The following is a 23,635-nucleotide window of genomic DNA, read 5'->3' on the forward strand; positions in this document are numbered from 1 at the left end:
CTGGCATTCCTGCAGGGATCTTTCAGAAAATCAATGAAGGATTTCTTACGAAATCCATTCAGGCATATCTACCAGGGTTTGCATGCAGGTTCTTTTACAGAATTTCAACTAGCATTCCCAAAGGGTTTGCTCCTGGGATCCTTTCAGGGTTTCCTATTGTGTTTCCATCAGGAATTCCTAACGCGATTCCCCCAGGAGTTTCTCCAGAACTCTTTTAGAAATTCATCTAGGAATACCTCTGAAGATTCTTTTCGTGATTCCATCACTGGTTCTTCCCAGGTTTTTTTTCAAGAATTTCTCCTGTGTTTCCGTTAGGGATTCTTTTCAGGATTCTTTTTAAAAGTCTTCCATGAATGCCTTCAGAATTCCTTCCGGGATTTCTATTGGGCTCTTTCAGAGGATCAATCAGGGACTTCTTCCGAAATTCCGTCAGGGATACCAGCGTTTGCTTCTGGAATCCTTTAAGGAATTTCAACCAGTATTTCCAAAAGGTTTGCTCCCGGGATTCCTTTAGGGTTTTCTCTCGGGACGCTTTCAGGGAGCATCCATAATGACGTAGCTTTTTTGACCAAATTTTTTACTCCCGCTCCCCCCTCGAAGCATATTTACATGGCTCGTCACACAATCCTAGACTCCCCCATTTATGGACGCTTCCTTACTGTTTTTTCTTCAGGATTCCTTTAAGGATTTTTCTTAGGATATCTGAAAGGATTCCTCCTGTGTTTCCGTTAGGGATTCTCTTCAGGATTCTTTTCGAGATTCCTTCATGGATGCCTTCGGGGATTTCGCCAGGAATATTCCGGGGATTTCATCAGAAATTCATTCAAAGATTCCTTCAGAAACTCATTTAAGGAATTCATCCGAAATTAATTCTGAGATTTGTCTCGAAATTTCTTTAAAGATGATTTATCCCGAGATTCATTCAGAGATTTTTGTTGGCATTTCATAACTGATTTATCTCTGATTTCGTGTATGGATTTCGCTCGGAATTTCTTTAAGAAATTTCTTCTGGATCTATCGGGAATTGCGCCTGGGAATCAGAATCCTTCAGAAATTTCTTCCGGAATTCCTTCAGATATTTGTTCATAAATTCGTTACGAGATTTCTCCTCGGTTGTCCAGGATTGTTCCAGGGATTCCATCATTGATTTCCCCCTGTTTTCCTTGATTCATCTCCGATGGGATTACTTAAAAAAATCTCCTAAGTTCTCCAGGAAATCCATAGGAGATTCCTCTCGAGAATTGCCTTATTCTTTCAGGGATTCTTCTCAGAATTTGTTTATACATTCCTCAGAAATACCTTCCAGAATTCTTGATTGATTTTTCCTGAAGTGTCTTCATTGATTTCTGCCGGGCTTCCATTAGGGATTTCTAGCGGAATTTATTCAGAAGTTGCTGCTGGGCTTCCGTCGGAGAATCTTCCAGCGATCCATTAGGTATTCCTCCTGGGATTCGTTCAGTGATCTCTCCCGGGATTCCTACAGAGATTTCTTCCGTAATGCCGTCTGGATTTCCTGCAATCTTCAGGAATTGCTCCAGTGTTTAAACAAGTATTCTTTCTAGAATTCCTTCAAAGATTCATTCCGAGATTCATCTGTAGATTCCGGTTGACAATTTCACCATAAATTTCTCCCAGAATTTCTCTAGAGATATCAAATATTTCCGGAAATTTCCACCGCGTTTACTGATATATTCCTGTTTTATTAATATTTCTCAGTGAGCCAATGAAAACAATTGTTTTAACGTTGCTGTTAAGTTGTTGTTGTCCTCGAGTTGTCGAAGCATCTCATCGAAGCCTGACTGCCAATTTCAAATCTCGCTGATTCCGAAGATCAAGCGTACTTCTTCCGCACATTTGCATCCACCGTTTATTTGCTGTCCTGAAAGTAATCTACGTATGTACAGTTGATAATCTCCACCGCCGTTTCTGGAAGCTTGGAGCCAGGCGATTGCTTTTCTTGTCCAGAATTTGGCGAAACATTTGTAACGTATTGCAACTGCCGGAATCCTCAGATTTCGCTGTGAAGTCGGGTTAGAAGATATGGCCCGGCCAGTAACATGCAGTTGATTGATACGTCTTGTACACGGGTAGCTGTGTGCCACACGATGCGTTTCTCGGGTGAGCGAGAACTCTGGACGATATATAGACAAAAATACATACCAGATACGGAGTGGATCAGAATGCTGCAACTCGTTTCCAGTAGCAATATGACCATAACCAACCACGCTGTAAGTGCTCATCGATCTTCTCTGCCTCCGTAATCTTCAGTGCTGAATTCCTAGCAAATTTCTTCTCTACACAAACAAAGCGAAGTTCAACCATTCTGTAGCTGAAAGGGAACTCAAAATCGATATGCTTCCATATAAGTCTGCATTCTAACCTGCCGGACTCGGTTCGCTTGGTTGCCTGCGTCAGAATCTGTCGAGCTCGTTGATCTTCGGAGGACTCCAAAGATGGCAAAGGTTTCACTCCGAGCTATTCTACTACGGAGAAGTCGTTAACAATCTTGTGGAGAGACTCGTCTACGCACATGTGGAACATCACATGACCGATCATAGCGTGGCGTTCCACGATGTCCATCTCCGAAAATTGTCCACCCAAGTCGCGTTTTGTCCAAAGTTAACTTTAACGCGGCATTATCCAAACCAATGAGGATACGTGGAACTGCATTCGAAAAGCCCTTTCAAATTCGGAAATAGTTTGGAGAGTTCTTCGTTGCCAAGACTTTGTTGCAGTACGTCCAAACGATGTATTGTTTGGAGCTCTGATATGACGTAATCTAGTCCACCGTTGATACCGGAAATGCGCAACTCCACATGTCTAGATAACATCTCCTTCCTGGTAACGCATAGCGAACTGATATTCCCGTTCAACCCTAGTTCATCAGCAATAGCTTCTTCCACCAGCGTGTGATTCGATCCATAGTCCAGGAAAGCGAAGGTTGAGACCGTTGAGACGGACTTACCGTTGCTAAAGAGGATAACGGAATCGCTTTGAATAATACACCGGATTGACGAGAACAGTGATCCGGGATAGTTCTTGGCGGACCTGCTTGTACAGCGCAGTTTGACTTGGTATTCGTAGGATGGAGCAGTCTATGATGAGTTTCTTTACATCCCTTGGTTTCACATAATTACTTCGATCTGCACGGTCACTTCCCGTGGTTTGTCATCCAACGTTGGTGTTCAAGCTGTGCGACTAAGTGCTTCTAGCCATTGAATCTCGAAGCTTGTGATCACTTTTGTTACACGCAGAGCATGGTTTAGGGACATAGGTTTTGGATTTTGGTTGATACTCCTTTTTCGAGCTTGTTGGTTGGAGATTCGTTCACATACCATTACCAGCTGTTGACGAATCATAGGACGAATCCACCTTCCTTCTTCTTGAGTGACGTAATCACTAAAAGCCCTGAATACGTAACCAGAGACACCCTTTGCGTATGAATACCTCAATCCAAGCGAAGACCAGGGGCTCTGACAGCTATAACGGGTTAGACAAATTGGAACCCTCGATGAAGGTTATCTGTTTTCTGACTTTCCTTTCAAAACTGATTAGCAAGCATCTCAAGCTGGTTGCCGCCTGTAGAGTCAGTATGCACTGGAATCTCTCGCTCTCTCCCTAGCCAAGCTTTTTTGTAAGTCCGATAGATTACCAGTTGGGTGGCCAGATTAACACATGACCGTGATGGATCCAAACGAGATTTTTAACATTGGCCTCTCAAGCGGATCATGTTTCAACTCACGTGATACCTTGCAGCCAACTGCTGTCCTTCAGCAGCCTGATGGTCGTTGGAAACTCGAAGCATGATCTGACAGTCACTAAATTTAGAGCGTTACAGGGTGTTTGAGTGCATTTGAGAGGGCCAGAGGATTAAGGCGGTTTTTTAGGGGCTTCAGGGCCTTAAATTCCAAGGCCCCCTTAGCGACCCTGAAACACCTAAACAACAATCGGTTTGCAACTTCCTTCCCCCTGATGCATCTTCTAAACCCGATGGAACGTATCCTGTATGACGGTTATAGCGCATACCTTCTACGCCAACCTGAGATCGAATCCCACTCTCAAACACAAGGGGAAAAGGGAAGTAAGGGAATTAAGACGTGGGTTTCAAGATGAAATATAGTTAAAAACCTTTCAATTCCTGAAATGCCCCTGTACATCTCTCAAACGCCAGGTAACCATCTGGAACGTCCTAAACGATCCCCCTGAAACACCTTGAAATGTCCCTGGAATCACAAGCAACGCCTCTGCAACCCTTGGAAGGGTCCTCTGAACCCTCTGAAATTTCCTTGAGAACTCCCAAAAATCCCATGAAGTGCCCCTCAATCTCCCTGATACTGCATGAAACACCCGAAGAAAAACTTTTGAAACCTCCTGAATCTCATAGAAACGCCCTTTAATCCGCTATAATATGTAGTTCGTTCAAAAACGTCAAAACTTGTTCACTACCTGAGTGGCATTGTATGTAAGCAGTACCAATATATGGATCGAAGCTATTGTTTCAAACTCGGAAAAAGTCAGCTTTTCTCGGGAGTCAATCAGTAACTTCGAGAAGGCACCTGTATCTGTATCAACCGGACAGCGGTAACGGTCCAACGTAATCTAACGTCACAAACTGCCACGGGGATTCAACTGCTTTCGGAGATCCCTTTGGTGTGGGTCACATTGGGTATTCCCTTATTGCTTTTGCACTTAAGGCATTCTCAAGAGGGCTTTCGAACATCGCTGTTTATTCTTGGCCAGTGGTTTCTCTGCATAACTGCGTCTAACATCTGCTCGTGACCGAAGTGTGCTTTCTTGTGGAGGCTCCCATCTACTACTCGGTATTTTTTATGGATCTATCCGAATGTCGTCCATCAAATCTTCGTCATCTGAGTCACCTTGGGTCACTGACAGAACATCCACTTCAACCGATCAAGATAAACAATCGGCAGTGATGTTACTTTTGTCTTTCCGATATAATCATGATCGAAGTCCTCAACGCCTACCACATCATCTTCGCATCTCTCGACTCAATGCCGGCGTTGAATAGCCGTCGGTTACCACTCGGAACCTTCGATGTAGTGTCTAAAGTGTTGTATCGCTGATATAACACCTTTCTCAACTGCTGAATACCGTCTTTGAGTCCTGTTAAACTTTTCACTGAAGTAACAGATCACCCTGGTAATCTCTTCATACTCCCGCACCTGATGAGATCTGACTCTATCGTGGGAATCTTGCTGAAGTCCGGATACCCCAAGATCAGAAGGCCGGCTCCAGAGGCGCGTTATCCTCCATTCGGGACATTTATGCCATTTGTACCCCAAGATAGACGCAGCAGTCAGTATCGACTTAAGCTCTCGGAACGCTTTTTCTTGTTCTCTATCATGAGAAGGTCCGTTACCGAAGCCATTACCCCACTGTAGTCCTTCCTTTATTGATTTCTCCCTGGTTTCCTTTATGGGTTTCTGCTGGGATTAATTTACACCTTTCTCTTGGGATTTTCAGGGATTCCTTCATTAGTTCCTTTCAGGAACCTACTCCACTCAAAGAATCAGAAGTTCTTCCAGGATTTCTTGATTGATTTCTACTGGGTTTACTTTAAGGATATCTCACGGGAGTTACTCAGAAAGTTCTCCTGGGTTTTCGTCAGAGAATCTTCCAGAGATTCCATCAGAAATTTATTCCGGGATTACCTTATTGGTTTCTACAGGAATTGCTTTAGTGATTTCTTTCAGGATTTCTTCAAGGATTTCTCCCGTGGCACCTTCAGGGATTTCTTCCAGAACTCCTACCTGGATTTTTTCAGCGATTGCACTTGTGATTCCTTAGTTATTACTCCAGTGTTTTATCTGGAATGCCTCCAGCGATACCTTCAGAGTTTTCTCCGAGTGAAGAACTAACAATCAATTTAAAGTTCACAGAAAAAAAAAAACAGTAAAACAACAGAGTTTTCCCTTCCGGGAATCATTTAGGGATCTTTCCTAGAATTCATTCGGGGATTTCTTGAGATTCCTCCTAGGATTCCATCAGGAATTCTCCCCGCGATTCATTTCGGGGTTCATTCATTGATTTCACTAGGGATTCCTTCCATAAACTGCATTCCTGAAAACTGCTTTTAGGGATTTCTCCTGTGATTTCTTAAGGAATTACTCTAGAATTCCTACAGAGATTCCTATCGGAATTCCGCGGAACAAAAGTTCCGCCTTCTGTGTCAACATACACTTTAAAATTCCACAGAGTTCAGATAAAGTGGAATGGAACTTCCTGGCTGCTTAAGAAGCCAATACAAGTTCCAGAAAGTCAATCTCTTTCTGGAACTCTGAGGAACAGTTCTCATGAAATCCGATCAATTCTTCGCTGTTCATTGTTTTGCATAAATCAATACAGATACTCGCAGAATTTGTAGTTTGTCATGATATTGGTTTGGCATTTAAACAATATATTCAACCACCACAAACCTGAATAAAACAACACAATCTAGAAAGAAATAAGAAAGCTCCATCCGCCATTCAACGCCGTTTGACGTTTCATCAATATTGCTGAAACATTGCCAATTGATTCAATTCATCGCAGCAAGCGATGCGCAGCATTTCAGCGAAAGAAAGATCTACCGAAAGGAATTAATGTTTCTGTAATTGTCTCCCTCGTCGTCGTGCTTCGTGCTGCGCATCGTCTACAGATTCCGGATGTCTATCGTCCATCCGTCAGTCCGTCCGTCCGTCCGGCCTACCGTCGTCGTTGACCGTCTGGAAAGGAAACTAGGTCGTTGTCAACTCTGCCGTCAACACACGGACGGACAGACGGATAGACGGTAGCTAGCCAAAGGTTTTTATTCAATCATTTTGCGGCATCTTCACACATCTCTTCTGCAAAAATCAGACAGACGGACGATTGGAAATGATGTTGTTAAAATCGTTACTTTTTTCATTGCCCAGCAATTCACTTTCTCGTTTTTACGACAAAAAAGGAGAAAAATCGCGTTTATCGTGGTTGCCATGGTGAGCGCTGCATGGCCGACTGAACTGGACGCAGCACACGTGGTTGCTGCGATTAGTGCTTAGTCTTCTTTTCCACGGAGGGTTTAAAAATAAACAAAGCTGCCTAGGCAGCATGGCCAACTTGATCGGCGACCTCGACCGTCATCGGGCGGCTAGGCCGCCGTAATGGGTCAACATCGTCGGATGTAACTGACGGACGGCATGGGTGAATTTGCGTGACAGTTTTTAATCGAGTATGTCCACGAGTCGCGATTGTTTACGGTTCAGTGACTTAATGCAATTACATGCAACATGTCTGACCTGGCGGAACGCGAGCCGCGGGTTTAATTTGATTTTCCACTGGAAGAGCATTATTTCAAAGGGAAAACAAACTTGGGCATGGAGACGTAGTATTCACTGGAATTTAAAACCGACTCACCGAATGCCATCAGATCTGTTTGTTTTGATGATTTTGAGAATGGCGACAATGCAGGTCCAATTTCTTGCATTCGATTCGCAGAATGTTACAATGACAACTGATGACGAGACGTTATGAATCAGCTAATCTAGGACAATGTCTTTCATCACGTAGTTATTCTGTTGGGAAAATCTGTAATTTTTGTATGGGACGTAAGGCAGAAATCTATCTCTGCATTCCCCAGTAGGTAGTGATATGAAGAGCAGCTGTGAGCTCATTAGTTTTTAGAAGTTTAAATTACATTTAGTGTATTCCGTTGTTCGGCAACTGTAAACAACAATAATACACTAAACTGTCAGTCAAAAAGTTCAAGACATACTGTGACAAGTTTGTTGAAGTTGAAGTACAACAGTAAAGTAGATGTATGAGAAATTAGATCGCTAATGGCGCTGTAGCCAATAAATTAATTTATTTTATTTCATACCTCAGATGTATTTATCCATTATTTTTTAATACACATGTTGTTGTGGATGTTTTGTTTTGGATATAAAAATTGGTTTGACACTTGTAGGACCGGTACTGACGCTATAAGGGCGTGGCAAACTAGATGTTGGTCACACGAACGCTCGCGACATTGACATTCTGTGGCTAGTTATTCTACTAACAGTAACGACTCACTAGTTTGTCCCTAAAAATTACGCCATGCTGTCAGTTGACAACAGTACGGAAAATCACTGCTACTACTTTGTTTTGATTGTCGCTCGATTCACGCACCCACGACAAACCAATCAGGTGTTGTTGTCGCTTCATCGAGGAAAATTCCGCGTCTCTCCGAGACGGCGTGGCTTCTGTTCTCTGTGTGAGAGACGAATAAAATTTGTTTGATGATGCGCATTTTTAAAATTCCGAACCGATTTCGTATTTCAGATCGAGTGCGGCGGTGTTTACACCTCAGCTAAACACACAATTGCACGACGCAACAGACAGGGCTAGTCAGCGATAAAGAGAGAGTGAGAGGGCCGAGGTGTGAATTGATCATACCTTGCTCGTGTTGCCACGCTTGTGTGCCGGGCATGTGGAATCAATTTTCTAGCTGGATGGGCAATTTTGTCCTGTACCTACTCGGTCGTGTCGTATGTGGCTTTCAGTAACAAGAGCGAGTCATGCACGGTTCGGTCATATGCGCGGCTATACTGGGCGAATCAAAATGCAAATGACGTATCAAACAGGTAGAACATTATGCAAAATTAATTGTCGTATAATTGCAAGACAAACCAAAATTACCATCGCAGCAAACTTCAAGACATATTTTTAATGGAGTTTCAACATTTTGACGTGTCCGGCAATCACACTCCCAGAAGAGCAAATATTGCGCAACAATTCCATCTCCAAACAACTGCGATACAAATATTTACCATCTGGGGTGGCTGTGCCTTGAACGAGAACGACGAGAACACCTTCTCCAAATCCAAGTAGCCTTCCTGTTCGGGGAGGTGAACCGTGAACCGGCGAAACTATTAATACCCAAAACACACAACTTCCGTAGTAGGCGGTGGTGATGGCGTCGATCGGTTAAATAGTTTGACGAGTCGTGATATTAGCTCGCCACGGTCGAACGCGATTTTTGGGCTATTTTTGGACATTTCTGGCGAGAATTGAAAGTATCGCGTGACAGCGGTCAAAAAAGGGAAGACCAAGAACGCAGTTACGATATGGGAACGGGAGCATGCGCCCCATTCCCCTTCTTCTCACCATGTGATGTACGTAGATCGAAGAGCCGGAGTTTTGTTTGCCGAGTCGACGTAGTATTTACCAACAATGAAATGCGCCGCAAAAAGCAGCTGAGGAGGAAGGGTGCGGTTCTTTGCGTGTTACGAAACACGGGATGTAAACAAAGACACGCTGTTAGGGGTATGACACTGGGCACGGACGGGTATCGAACATCGGTGTCGTTTCGTTTTTGTTTGTTTTGCAAATCGCAACGGACGGACGGACGGAAGGCATGGCATGCTGCTGCGGCTGCGACTGCGGTATGCATAACTTGGTAAATCGGAAGTTTCCGAAATAAACATCAATATGGAAATGCGCATCAAAGCAAACCTACGGCAACGGCTGTCATACGATATGGTTGGCAGGCAGGTAGAAGCGCAGCGATGGAATTTGTTTAGGTTGCTACATTTATGAATGGTTCTATATGGAAGACGTATGAGCCTCAGAACTGCAAGAGTATTGCACTAGCCGGGCCCTATATCTTCTATTTCTTTCGCAACTGTAATATTTTTCAATCTTTTTTGGTTTTAACATGATTTTTGTACAATTTTTGCAGTATCCTTTGACACTTTGATTGAATTCCGATTTCACCAAAGGATAACTAGAGTGGAGGGGAAGTATTGATGGAACAATCTGGTTCTACAAAGATGTTTCTAGAATCCTTCTGAAATGGTTCCAGAACCCTTCAGGCTAACTTTCATGAGATGCTTTAAAATTCCTATGGAAACTTTGAGGATCTTTTAGGGAATGTTCTTGAATCCGTACTGAATTCAACCGGGAAGTTCCTAGAATATTTCTGGGATTGCTCCAAAATCCTTCAGGGATGGTTTGAGATTCCTTATGGGATACTTTAAAACTGCGTTGAGACACTTCAATATCCGTTCTTGAGTGGCTCCTGTATCCTAACCTTGATCCTCACGGAATAGTTTCAGAATGTCTTCACGAATGGTTCACGTGTGCTTAAAGGAAATGTTTCAGAATCCTTTTGGACTATTTACAAAATTGTTCAGAAATATTGCCCAGAATCTTTTGGAATGGTTACGAAATGCTCCTGAGTCTTGGGTTGATTACAATAACCTTCTGTGAAGTTTTAGAATTCATGTCTAACGGAAAGCTTCAGGAATGATTTGAATGCTGTAATTACCAGAGTTATTTCGTAAGGATTCTGGAATCTTTGCACAAGGATTCAGGAATCATACCAGAAAGATTCTTGAAGTTTTCCAGAGGTATTCTTGAAGCGTCCCATTACGATTCTGGAGCTATTTTGGGAGGGTTCTGGAACTCTTCCAGTAGCATGCAGGAATGATCACAGACGGATGCTGGAACCATCCCAGGGCCAGAAGTATTAAGAAACAATGGGGCACGTTCGGTGTAGTACTAGATTTGTAGTAAGGGGCTGTCCATTTATTACGTAAGGCAATTTTCGCGATTTTTTAACACCCCCACCCCCCCTTGTAAGATTTTTTGTGTGAAACCCAAAATATTTTTATATGACTCGCAAGATTTTTCAAACCCCCCCCTCCCTCCATTAACCCTTACGTAAATAATGGACAGCCCCTAATGAGCTGAATTTTAGTATGGTGAGAAGGTCAATTCTCCGTTTCTGCAATGAAATGGTGCAAAATGCGTGGGTATTATGATTCTTTACCTAATTTGATGCTGTTTGAGCAAAAGTTTGGATAACCATGTTGTTTATGTTGCAAGAAATTGAGAAAACAACAACACTGTTGCCCAAAGTTTTGCTCAAACAGCATCAAATTAGGCAAGGAATCATAATACCCACGCTGTTTGCATCATTTCATTGCAGAAACGGAGAATTGACCTTCTCACCATACTAAAATTCAGCTCATTACTACAAATCTAGTACTTCACCGATCTCTCCTATTCCGGAAGAACTACAGAACAATATCCAAATGATTTAAGAGTAACCTGAAACCATCTCAAGATCATTCTGAAACCATATCAGAAGGATTCAGGAATAATGCTGGAAGGATTCAGATGCTATATCAAAAGAATATTGGAACAATCCCAGGAAGATTCTGGAATCATCTCAGAGCTCTGGGACCATTCCAATTGATTCTGCAACTATCCAGACTATCCAGACGAGTACACTAATTATTTCAAGGGATTCTGGAGCAATTCCTGAAGGTTCTGAAACTTCCAGAATAAGATACTGAAACCATCGAAGAAGATTGGGACATATCAGGAAGATTCTGATGCCAGCTAGAAGTATTTTCTGAAAATCTCTGAATGATTGATTGACACTATTCTAGAATGATTCAGGAACCATCTAATTTCAGCATTGTACAGCACGCTTTTTCGCCTTTTTTTGAAACCAGATTAGCATTTATATCTACGCATTTAGAAACGCTGCATTGCGTCAAATCGAGACCAACAATTGAAAAGGCCGCATCAACATTTTGTGAACAAACGTGTTTCTGTTGATTTAGGGCCTTTTGAACTCCACCCACACACCTCACCACCTCTAACAGAAAGCGCAAACATCAAGCTTTCAGTTAGTGGTGGTGAGATGCGTGGGTTGATCTCATAAGGCCTAAGTCGACAGAAACGGGTTTGTTTACACAATGTTAATGCGGCCTTTTCAAATGTTGATCTTGAAATGATTGTATAGAGCTTGCTGACGTTTATTCACCTCTCTCTTTTAACCCTAAAAGGGATACCTTCATGGCCTCACTTTCGTCACCTCGCTGAGTCTGTTCCATCAAAGACGAGCTCTGAAAGGCGCCTGGGGTCCAATGGACCCCAGATATCCCTTTTAGGGTTAAGCATGCAGGCAAAATAGGATTTGTTTTCATCGGGAAACCTTTCCTGATGACAACAAATCCTATTCCACCTGCATGTTTAAAAGAGAAAGGTGAATAAACGTCAGCAAGCTCTATAGTATGTGCCTAGGATAGGATGTGACAACAGAAGTTCGCCTGCCTTGTTATTTTTCCTTTCGATTTCATGGACGATGAAAATCCAGTGCTGCCAGTTTCGTTTAATCCAAATCTTAAAAAAACAATTGAAAATTGGCAATTGAAATGTTGTAGGTATGGGCATATTTTGGGTTCATAGTAGTTGATTATTCAGTAGTTGATAATTGAATTTATTTTATCCAATAATTCTCTTCACTGCTCAGTAGTACCGTGAAACAGACGTCAACAGTTCGATTCGAGCTTTCTTTATTTATGTTTCCTGATTCTCAATCATAGTAACTTGAGACATAGTAACCTGAGTATTTGAGTGAACTGAAATCACAAATATACAGGGGATGGCCAAAATGTTTGGGATAGGCAACTTTTTTTCTCCCACAAAAAAATTCAACATGCTGTAACTTTTCATAGAGTGCATCAAAAAATCTCAAATTTTGACTGTTTGTCAATCTATTATGTGTGCATCATTGATACAAATTTGGGCTCGATTGATAAATTTTTTGCGAAGTTAGAAGCGTTCGCGTAAAACACTATTTTTTAGACAACTCATTTTTGAGCTGTCATATCTCGGAAACCAGTGAACCAAATTGAATGAATTTTTTAACGTTTATCAACAATATATTGATACTCAATACGACGTTATAAAATGTATTATTTTCTCACGGCGAATTAAGTTATTTCGGGTTGAAATTGTTACCCATATAGAGGAAAATAAGTAAAATTTACAATACCACATAAAAATGATTAAATGTATTCTTCCTTCAATCTAAATAGGCTCCAATATATCTGATAAGAGATAATTTGAGAACAGAATTGGAAAATCTTTGGATATCAACACTAAAATTTATTCACATTAATGTAAAAAAATTACTTTTTTTCGAGAAAAGTCCAAAAAGCGTCAATCCATGATAACTTTTTTCAACGTTTAAAAAGTATCTATGTTTTAATAGTTTGTGAAGCATTTACATATTGTTAGTGTACGTTCAAAATTTCATTCAATTCGGTTTACTGGTTTCCGAGATATGACAGCTCAAAAATGCGTTGTCTAAAAAAAGGTGTTTTACCCGAACGGTTCTAACTTTGCGAAATATTAATCAATCAAGCCCAAATTTGTACCAATGATGCACATATAATAGGTTGACAAATAGTCAAAATTTGAGATTTTTTGATGCGCTCTATGAAAAGTTATAGCATGCTGAACTTTTTTGTGAGAGAAAAAAAAGTTGCCTATCCCAAACATTTTGGCCATCCCCTGTATCAACATGTTTGAGAAGAAAATTGTCAGACAAAAGGGGCATAAAACAAGCAACAAAGAAGGCGCGGCGATTACTATGTATCCCAACTGGCAACAGATAATGACATGATCTCGAACATTTTTGTTGGAGACTAAACGGAAACTGAATTTGTTGCGTACTTTTCAACTCGGGGATAATCAATTATTACTAACCCAAAATTGAATCTGTTTGATGGTAGATCTTCAACAGCGTTGCAGTGTTTACCGACTCGCAGTTACTGCTCGACAATTGCAATACACTGCCGTTCTATGCCTGATTGCCCCATGTTATATGGGAATCCCATATACAGTGTATCAAACAATGGGGCACGTTCGGTGTAGTACTAGATTTGTAGTAATGAGCTGAATTTTAGTATGGTGAGAAGGTCAATTCTCCGTTTTTGCAATGAAATGGTTCAAAAAGCGTGGGTATTATGATTTCTTGCCTAATTTGATGCTGTTTGAGCAAAACTTTGGATAACTATGTTGTTTCTGTTGCAAGAAACGGAGAAAACAACAATACTGTTGCCCAAAGTTTTGCTCAAACAGCATCAAATTAGGCAAGAAATCATAATACCCACGCTTTTTGCACCATTTCATTGCAAAAACGGAGAATTGACCTTCTCACCATACTAAAATTCAGCTCATTACTACAAATCTAGTACTTCACCGATCTGTCCTATTTTTGTATGGTGAGAAGGTCAATTCTCCGTTTCTGCAATGAAATGGTGCGAAAAGCGTGGGTATTATGATTCCTTGCCTAATTTGATGCTGTTTGAGCGAAACTTTGGATAACTATGGTGTTTATGTTGCAAGAAATGAAGAAAACAATAACACTGTTGTCCAAAGTTTTGCTCAAACAGCATCAAATTAGGCAAGGAATCATAATACCTACGCTTTTTGCACCATTTCATTGCAGAAACGGAGAATTGACCTTCTCACCATACAAAAAATCAGCTCATTACTACAAGTCTAGTACTTCACCGATCTGTCCTATTGTCCGTACAGCAATTTTTTGGTCAAAATAATTTTTCATTTAAATGATTATAACTTTTTATACGTCAATCAAAAACGCTGAAATTTTGACCAATTATAACCCATATATTAAAGTTTCATTGGTAAAATTTTGAGCGAGATCGAATAAGTTTTCTGAAAGTTATAGAACTTTTAATAAAACTTATAAAATTTTTTAATACATTTTTAAAACATCATGTCTCAATATGTACTTAATGAAACTTATTCAATATTTTTCGTGTTACAGCTTATACCTAACGCTTTCATATGCAGCTTCGTTTGAGGTTTTATATTCACTACAAAAAATATGAAAAATCTGTATATGTTCAGAGTGTCATTTGGAAATTTATCATATTTTGATCAATAAATGTGTCAAGTGTTATCAACTTTTTTAAACTCTCCTAATGATATATTTTTATACAGGACCTACTAAACTACATATGAAGAGTAGGTCCTATGGATTTTTCGTTCAGTTTATGCACTTTTATTGGTGGAAAACGTTTGGCAGATTATATGTACAAAATATGGTAAATTTTAAAACATCGTCAACTACATACGCACATTTTTCATATTTTTTGTAGTGAATATAAAACCCCGAACATGGCTGCATATGAAAGCCTTAGGTATAAGATGTAACACAAAAAAAAATGATAAAATTTCATCGAGTACATATTGAGATATAATGTTTTAAAAATGTGTTCAAAAATCTTATAAGTTTTGCTAAAAGTTCTTTAACTTTCAGAAAACTTATTCGATCTCGCTCAAAATTTTACTTATGGAGCTTTAATATATGATTCATGATTGACCAAAATTTTAGCGTTTCTGATTGACACATAAAAAAGTTATAACCATTTGAATGAAAAATTATTTTGACAAAAAAATTGCTGTACGGACAATTGTTTGATACACTGTAACATGGGACAATCGGGCGTAGAACGGCAGTACAACGCTTAAAAATCTTTAAACTCGTGATGTGCGATCTTTATCCTATTTTGTTTAAATTGTTTCGGTACTCAGAAATCAAACACACTTGGTCTGTTACGCTAACAATCATTCAACTGACTTTATTCAAGGGATCCAACACAACACAAATAAGGACAAACTTATATCGCATTGAGTGGATTGTCGCAACAAATGCACGTTGCGACATTGTCATTATTGCTGCACGATGGTTTAATTTTGATTCAGTGTTCAGAAACAAATGTGCTATATTGGATTTTTGACAGGTTTTTAATATTGGTTTGCAAATGGATACTTCTGTACCAGCCAGCCCTGTAACGTCTGTTGGCGTTCATTGCACTGTCGTGACTGAGAATTGAAGCAAACAAGGCCACGTGGTACTAAGCATGCATGTACATTTGCTGCCAGATCCAACGCAATCGGGTGCAGTATCATATTCTGCTTTTATGGAGATTAGGTGTGCTATATTGTGACACATTTTTCACTTCCTAAACCCCTGCCGACGTTCAGTAGAAACATTCTGTTAATCCCGAAGTGTCTACCTTATAAAGTTATCGCAAATCAAGCGCATTATGAGGCTGCACCCGAGGAGATCGCATCTCGTTTTCTCGGGAAGTACATAATGGCGGACACATGTGTGAAAAGTAGGCGACGACGACGACAACGTCAAGTGCACCATCGACGATGGCGACGACGGCGCCGCATCGGACGGACGTGATCTTGACTTATAAACATTGGCACTCACTATAGGTTAGGTACTGCCTGGGCCGGTCCGGGCATAAAGTGCAACAGAAAAAAGCCGGCTAAAACTGCGAGTCGTTTACCGAAGCAGTCACACTCGATTAGGTTCCGTCTCTGAATTGCGGTGAGGCTAGGCTAGAGAGCTTTGGTTCAGCGGGGTGCATGCACACAATCCTCTGGGAAAAGAAAACAAATCGCAGAAGGTGGCGAATGCGGTGATGATGGTCAGTGGAAGGAGGCATGTGTTACAATAAAATAAATAGTTTCAGTTCTTTGTAAATTGCTTTCTATGTTTTCCTACTGAAATCTCTTAGTTTGTATATCAAAAGTTTAAAAAAATATCACATTTTTTACTGTGCAAAAGATGCACACATTGCATAGCAGGCGATGGTGACATGTTATCTCCGCTTGGCGTCTTCACTGCCGCCTTCGATTAATCTTAAAGACATCTACTTAGCTGCGAGCATCATCTTACCTTTCACTTCCTTTGAAACGATTTGCCACGAAACGACTCAACGGATGAATGGAAATCCCGGGGGATCTTCCTTCTTCTTTGATAACTTGTGCCTGCCAAATGGCGGCAGCGTGCGGTTCCGACGGGGGTCCGGCGGAAGGAATAAACTAACGGATATTTATAGGATGATACCTACTTCTACCACCCTATGCAACCACCTACTATTAAATCGACTATGAAGGTCATGCCGGCACACATGGTTTGTTGGTTACTCTCTCCCTGTCTGTCCCGGTTATACTGCATCAGGAAGACACGTGCAGGCGGAATTTTGCATGGCTTGCTTTGTTTTTGTCCCGGTGCAAGCAGGGAACCAAGGAACCCACGGCGACGACGACACCGGTTTTGCTGAGAGAACGCAGAAAGTGCAATATATTTGAATGTTTCCGAGAGTTGATTCATCGAACAATATGCAAAGTGGATGATAACAAGTCCGGCGCTTGTTTATTATTATTTATGACGCCAACGAGACGCAGTAGATTTTCAATCATAAAATGAGGAAATGTTATCGCATTCCTTGTGTTGCGTTGCGGTGAACTGAACTAAGATACCGGCGAAGATTGATATGACTGCTTTTCAGTAATATAATTATTAGACTTCGGGTTTGACAACTCAAGGATTGAGCTGATCTCACGTACAGTGACGGACAAAACAATGTATGTAGCACGATAATTGGAATATAACAAAACCAAATTTTCTGGAAAAGCGTAGTAGGCATTGCCGTGTGCAGATTTGTTTTTAGCTACTTGTCACATTTCTTTGGCATTCGCGCGATATGTCATTCGAATAGTTCGGATCTGTTCGGATAGAATCATCCGCGTGGGAAAGAGTGTTTGTTCTGAGCGAATTTTAATACAGTGATACTTTGGAGTTTAATTAACTGTCAGAATCTAATAATTAGCTTTTATTTAAACTCTATAGAAACTACACAAAGAACTTCGTAGCACTTTGAGGTAGGCACGTCTGCACACCAGAGATACTAATTCACGAATGCTTTACTGTACCATCGGGTTGCTTGGATCTGTGAATCATTCACCACAAATACTAAGTGATTTATTGATTTTAGGAAGAATTAAAAACAATGTCGTCTAACTCAGTTTCACGGTGCTAGAAAGTTTTCCAGACGAAACGGCTGATGACTTGTGTGTGATTGCATGGCGCTTCTTGGATTTGGATTTCTTTTATAGCGATTGCCATCAATTCAAAACAAATAACAACATCACCTGCCGAATAGTGAAGGTTAGTTGGATCAGATACATAATACAAAACTACTAATTCTCTAATTACACTAGTTTACAAAATAAAACGAAAGTCGTGAACTTCTGTCAACGACCAAAATTTTTGAAGCATAATTTAGCGCTGATTTCGAAACCGTGCTTCAAAAAATTTAAAGTAGAACAGTTTTTGAGTTTAAGCTCAATATCGAGTTTTACAACTTTTTAAAATATGGAATTTACTAAAACTCAAATATCTTTCGTTTTGTTCAACCAATTTTAAATCTTTTTCCATAAATTAAAAGCTGAATATCATCCCATTCGATCATCTGAATACAGGTTTTGCGTCAGATTGATGAAATTCAAGATATTGGCGAGTTTTGGGGACGATCTCCTTAAATTTTAGCAAAATTTCCAAAAATATACGAAGAAATGTATTTTTTTCAATGAGAAAAAACAATATAAAAATTCTTTCTCAACGTTTATTTGACATATCATATGTAGGCGAGTTACAGTAAAAAAATTAGCTCAATCGGAGCATTGGTTACGGAGACTGAGATGTTTCAAGTGAGCGACTTTGCTTGAAAATAGAACAAAAATCGATTTCAAATCATCAGCCTTGTATGGAAAGTCGAAAAAATTTCTGCTCTACTGTAATTTTTTTCCTTCGCCTTTTCGAACTCAGGGCATGATTCTACACTAAAAACGATCATCAGCTTACCGAGTTCAAAAATGCTGTAAACTAGTGTTACCAACTAGTACCTAGTAGAGTTGCGGAACAATTTTGTATCGACAAATGACATGAACTTTCCCCTTGCACCATATAAAACTAATCTAATTAAAACTTTTCGCGATTCTCTTCATTCCACTGACGGCGGTTTGCCGACTTCGTTCATCTCATTCAACGAACTCAGCAACTAACTACGCTATTGTATACTAGAAATTGCGTTTCTGTTTGGGCGGCGCGTAAAACCTTTTTACGTAAATTAATAATTAGTTTATTAAATAAATCGAAAATCATGAACTTCTGCCAACAATCGAAATTTTTCATGCATTAACACGTAGTGCTTCCAAAACGGATTTACCCAAATTAAAAACTTTTAAATTTAAGGTTTAACATTTAACTCAGCATAAATATGTACAGATGGATAAACTATATGAGATATCTGGAGGAATTGCATTAAGAATTTGCGTAGGAATTGCAGAAAAAGTCTTAGCAGGACTTCCTGGAGGAAAAACTGGGAGAATCCCAGTCTGGATTTCTAGAATGATCACAGGACTAATCCATAGACTAATCTCAGCAGTAACTCCTAAAGGAATCATTGAAGAAATCCCTGGAAAAAAGGCATGGAAAAATTTGGAGGAATATTGGGAGAAATCCTGAAGGAATTCACGGTGGAAATTTTAGAGGAAAACTATAAGAAATACTTTGAGGAATCCCTTCATGAATTCATAAATCATAGCCATGATCATAGCAGAAATTTTCGAAGGAAACACCTGGAAGAATCTCGGAAATGAGCTTTACAGAAATATCCTGAGGAATTCTTGAATTCTTGGAGAAATCACAGCAGAAGTTTCTGCAAGAGTTTGAGGAGAAATTTTGTGAGAATTCCTATTAAGAAGTACAAGGTAAATAATGCCAGATTGAACTTTTGAGTGATTTGAGGATTCCTCGAGAAATGATGGAAAAAAAATTCTTTAAGTGCTTGCAAAATCCTTGAAGGAATTTCTTTAGAAACCCGTGAATAAATCACCAAAGATATTTCTGGAGGAATCCCAAAAGGGATACCTAAAGGAATCTTATCAGGAACTTCTGGAACGATTCGAATAGGCATTCCTAGAGAAATCCTTTCAGAACTAGCTGAAAAATCTGCACAAGAATGTCTCCCAAGTTCTGCATTGCGTACAGAACAACGTTTGGTGTATTCTCTGACTCTCATCGCATCGGGCTGAACGGTTTCCAAGTTTGTTCACGATATTTTGTGATTCAGTTTCTTGTTCCAATATGACAGATCGGTGAAGTACTAGATTTGTAGTAATGAGCTGAATTTTAGTATGGTGAGAAGGTCAATTCTCCGTTTCTGCAATGAAATGGTGCAAAATGCGTGTGTATTATGATTCCTTGACTAATTTGTTGCTGTTTGAGCAAAACGTTGGCCAAATTTTTAAAATTCAACTCATTACTACAAATCTAGTACTACACCGAACGTGCCCCATTAGTTTCATTTGATATAGTCGATATACTCCTATGATACCTCTTACGAATGTAAGTTAGGAGAGTCGCATCTTGGGGGATTCCTAATGTTAATAAGATGTAAGTTGTACTGATTCCATTGAAATTTCTAGAAATATTGAATTCCTTACAGTTTTGATGCTGCAGAAATAGGGAGCTGGTGTAAAAAGTTCTCATTTTTCGTAAGAAGTTGCATTCCTAACAATCAAATTTGAGTTAACGTCATGAATAGACATGATTTTCAATGTAGGTACTTTCAAAAACCATAAACAAAATTGCGTTTTTACGTCAATGTGTAAAAAAGTACCAGATCATGAGCGTCTCACATTAACACAAAACTGAACAACTGATAGGAACAGTAATGGATTTTTTTGAGGAAATGTTCAACCAAATTCCTCGACAAATGTTGGAACGCAGAAATTAGTTGTTATATTTTATGAAAAAGCAAAGAAATTTCTAATAAATAGTTTTAAGTGGACGATTCCAAGTTAATAATAAAACAAATTAAAAATTTCGTTGATAATTCTACCAAAACTTCATTCCGAATTTTCTGGGATGAATTCAACATTTGCTGAAGATTTCTCTATGGTTTGAGATTGCCTGAAAAAAATCTCGGAAGAAATATATTTTTTTCATATTTTAACGGGAGGAATCCCTTAAGGAATCACAGCAGGAATCCTGGAAGGAATCTCTTAAGGAATTCCAGAACAAATCTCTGAAGGAATGCAGAAAAGAATAACTAAAAGAATCCTTTCAGGATTTTCCAAAGCAATTCCTGAAGAGAACTTTGGAGCAATCCGTACAGCAATCTCGGAAGCAATATCTGAAGGAATCCTGGGAATAAATCTGGGAAGATTCTCGAAGGAATGCCTGAAGAAATCCTGGAAAGAATTCCTGAAAGTATCTCGAAAAAAAAAACCTCACCTCATCTAATCCCATCTGAATTGCTCACCCTACTCTCTAGTCTTTACCTTACTGTCTTCTTTGCCCTCTATTCCAATCCTCTATCCTACGCTCTATCATAACCTTCAACCCTACCATCTGCCCTACCATCTACCCTATCCTTTACCATAATCACTGCCTTATCCTTTACCGTACCCTCTAGTCTATATTATGCTTAATGGTACCTTCTACCCTACTCTTTACCCTAAACTTTTTCCTATCCTCAACCCTACACTCTATCCTACCCTCTTCCCTATCGTCTACCCTATCCCTTACTCCACCTTCTACTTGTAACATTTGACTAATGTTTCAACCTAAGATTTCTTAATTTCAGTGTTAAATTTGCTATAAGAAAACTATGATTGAATTTAAATGTACATTTTACGTACGAACCTAATTTGGATTATATAATATTTAATAACACACCTTTATGGAAGAGGAAGTCCAGAATACACCATTTACCTTATCAAAAATGTTTAATGTAGTACTAGATTGCAAATTGTCGATAGGGCATTTCCAAGTCAGTTACTCACAAAGATAGGCTCTGCTGCTCGAAACACACTCATCATCCAACTGCTCGACGACATGGGAGTATTTGTGGGACCAAAACTTCGACCATATCATTATACTATCCACGGAATGATATAAGCAGATTAAGTAGAATTGGATGATTATCAGCAGATGCGTCCAAAACTGCTACCTATAAGATATATAACCATGCCAAGCCCCAGCATCGGGTCTCTTTTATCTTGGGAAACGATGAAGTATATCGGTGAGTGAAGTCCAACTAGTGATTTTTACCCGCAAATCTAAACCGAAAGTTCTAGTTCTGGCAGTAGTGATTGATATCACGTGGAAGTTTAAAGACATTTTTCGGAGTATATTCTCCTCAAACTTAGCTCGTCCGAACATTAAAAGTGAGAGTCAGTGCTTTTAGTGGCCGCTTTGCGGCAATTCTGGTCCTCCTAATCGCCAACGCTGAGGCCAGTGTGTGATCGAAGAGGTCGTCTTCCGGTTCTACGTTACAAGTCGACATAACAGGAAAACTTTATCCGAAAGCTTAGTGAACTGCGTGGATAAGGTGTCGCATAACGAGCTAAGTGTAATTCCTCTCGAATAGACCGATAGTGAAGTGTTTCCGCTCCCAGAAGTACTGAACGGTCATCCGCTACCATACGACCAAGCCGTACGTTACCACAAGGCGTAGCACCTTGATATGTGGCCCTGAAAGGGTAAAGCGATCCGGAGTAGCAGCGTTCCAGTGACCAGCAGTGAAGCGATCCTGTATCACGTGGAGGACCCTACGACGAGGACATCGGTGTCGAAGCAAAGTGAGTGAATCTAGAGTCATTTTCAATAAACTGAGTGATCATTAGAAATAGTTTCAATAAATTTCTTGGTTCGGCGTTTCCATTAGAATTTTGCTATTTGGTTTTGTGCGAACGCCGAAAGAAAGTTGTTTTAGGTTGATAACTTTACAGGTCTGTTACAGGTGAGTACTCCCAAGTACGTGTGCCGACCCTGGGAGGCAAATAAGAGGTGAGCTGGCTCGGGACGTGAGGACGTCCATGCCATAGACGCGTGGGCGTCATCCAACGTGTACTAGTAGAGTGTATACACGTTGTGCGTCATTGGTAGTAACATACTCCATCTCTTCTACTATATCCTTCACCCAAACCCTCTACTCGACCGTCTGCTCCACCGTTCACCCTACCCGCTACCCTACCATCTACCATGACCCTGTACCTTTTTCTCATAAAGCCCGATCGATAAATACTCATATTGAATGATATGGATGATGGAAAATCAACAAGAGAAGAATGCGAACCGATACCAATGGCGACGACCACAGCGACGAAAAGGGACTTGCGATTGGAAGCTCGGTACGTGGAACTGCAGATCTCTCAACTTCATCGGGAGCACCCGCATACTCGCCGATATACTGAAGGACCGCGGGTTCGGAATCGTAGCGCTGCAGGAGGTGTGTTGGACAGGATCTATGGTGCGAACGTTTAGAGGTAATCATACCATCTACCAGAGTTGCGGCAACACACGTGAGCCGGGAACAGCTTTTATAGTGATGGGCGACATGCAGAGGCGCGTGATCGGTTGGTGGCCGATCGACGAAAGAATGTGCAGGTTGAGAATCAAGGGCCGATTCTTCAACATTAGCATAATAAACGTGCACAGCCCTCACTCCGGAAGCACTGATGATGACAAAGACGCATTTTACGCGCAGCTCAAACGCGAGTACGACCGCTGCCCAAACCACGACGTCAAGATCATTATAGGGGATCTAAACGCTCAGGTAGGCCAGGAGGAGGAATTCAGACCGACGATTGGAAAGTTCAGCGCCCACCAGCTGACGAACGAAAATGGCCTACGCCTCATCGATTTCGCCGCCTCCAAGAACATGGCCATTCGTAGCACCTTCTTCCAGCACAGCCTCCCGTATCGTTACACCTGGAGATCACCACAACAAACGGAATCGCAAATCGACCACGTTCTGATTGATGGACGGCACTTCTCCGACATTATCGACGTCAGGACCTATCGTGGCGCTAATATCGACTCCGATCACTACCTGGTGATGGTTAAACTGCGCCCAAAACTCTCCGTTATTAACAACGTACATTACCGGCGGCCGCCCCGGTACGATCTAGAGCG

General features: G+C 40.6%; 1 protein-coding gene across 3 annotated transcripts in view; it reads right to left on the reverse strand.

Moving 5' to 3' along the window:
* Nucleotides 1-23,635, reverse strand: part of LOC109412837 (uncharacterized) — a 167,288-nt gene that overhangs the window by 122,821 nt on the left and 20,832 nt on the right. The gene's annotated exons all lie outside the window — the stretch shown is intronic.

This window comes from Aedes albopictus, chromosome 1 (genome assembly GCF_035046485.1).
Source record: "Aedes albopictus strain Foshan chromosome 1, AalbF5, whole genome shotgun sequence".
Classification (NCBI taxonomy): domain Eukaryota; kingdom Metazoa; phylum Arthropoda; class Insecta; order Diptera; family Culicidae; genus Aedes; species Aedes albopictus.